We start from the raw sequence: 1,058 nt of genomic DNA on the forward strand, positions 1-1,058 counted from the left end.
TAACTCCAGTTCCAGGGGATCCAATGCCCTCTTCTGTCCTCTGTGGGCATTACATGACACAGGTGCACTTACACTCATACACATAAAATTTTAAAAATTTAATAAAAATATGAAAAAGATATTTAAAAAGATATCAGTGGTTGCTAGACTTTATTTTTATTTTATGTGTATGCGTGTTATGCCTGCATGTATGTAAGTGCACCTGTGTCATGCAGTGTCCTCAGAGGTCAGAAGAAGGCATTGGATTCCCTGGAACTGGAGTTCCAGATGATTGTTAGCCACCATGTGGGTGCTGGGAATCGAACCTGGGTCCTCTGCAAGAGCAGCCAGTGCTCTTAACCACTGAGCAATCTCCCAGCCCCACAATTGACTTTTTCCGTGGGTACTGGGACTGGAACTCAATCGTCAAGCTTGTGTTGTAAGCACTTTACTGCTGAGCATCTCTCCAGTCCTGTACTTATTATTTTGCTACTTTGACCATTCTATCCATTTACCAGTTCTAAAGAACCCACCCTCACCCCCCAGTGGTTAAAGTTTTCTCTAGAATCATCTCACCAGCAACAGAAAAAATTTCAGTGGTTCCTTTTTGATGTGAATGCCTTTCTTCTTTCTTTTGTCTAATTATTTTGGCAAGGACCTCGGGTATGATGTTGAGCAGAAGTTATAAGAACCTCCAGCACCACACTGAATGGAAGTTGTAGGAAGGTATACTTGTCTTGTTTCTGATGGTTGAAAAAAGAATTTTCAATTTTTTACCATAGAAATTCTAATTTGGGGGCTGGAGAGATGGCTCAATGGTTAAGAGCACTGACTGCTATTGCAGAGGACCCAAGTTCAATTCCCAGCAACCACAGGGCAGCTAACAACTGTCTATAACTCCATTTCCAGGGGAATTTGTTGCTCTCTTCTGACTTCCAAGGGCAAAGTATGACACAGGTGCACTTACATGCATACAGATAAAAATAAAAATAATAAAAATAAAATTCATATACATAAAAACAAACTTTAAAAAAGAAGAAATTCTAATTTTAGCTGTGACTCTCTCATAGATAGTCTCG

This window comes from Nannospalax galili, unplaced genomic scaffold, assembly GCF_000622305.1.
Source record: "Nannospalax galili isolate Female #2095 unplaced genomic scaffold, S.galili_v1.0 scaffold915, whole genome shotgun sequence".
Taxonomy (NCBI): Eukaryota; Metazoa; Chordata; class Mammalia; order Rodentia; family Spalacidae; genus Nannospalax; species Nannospalax galili.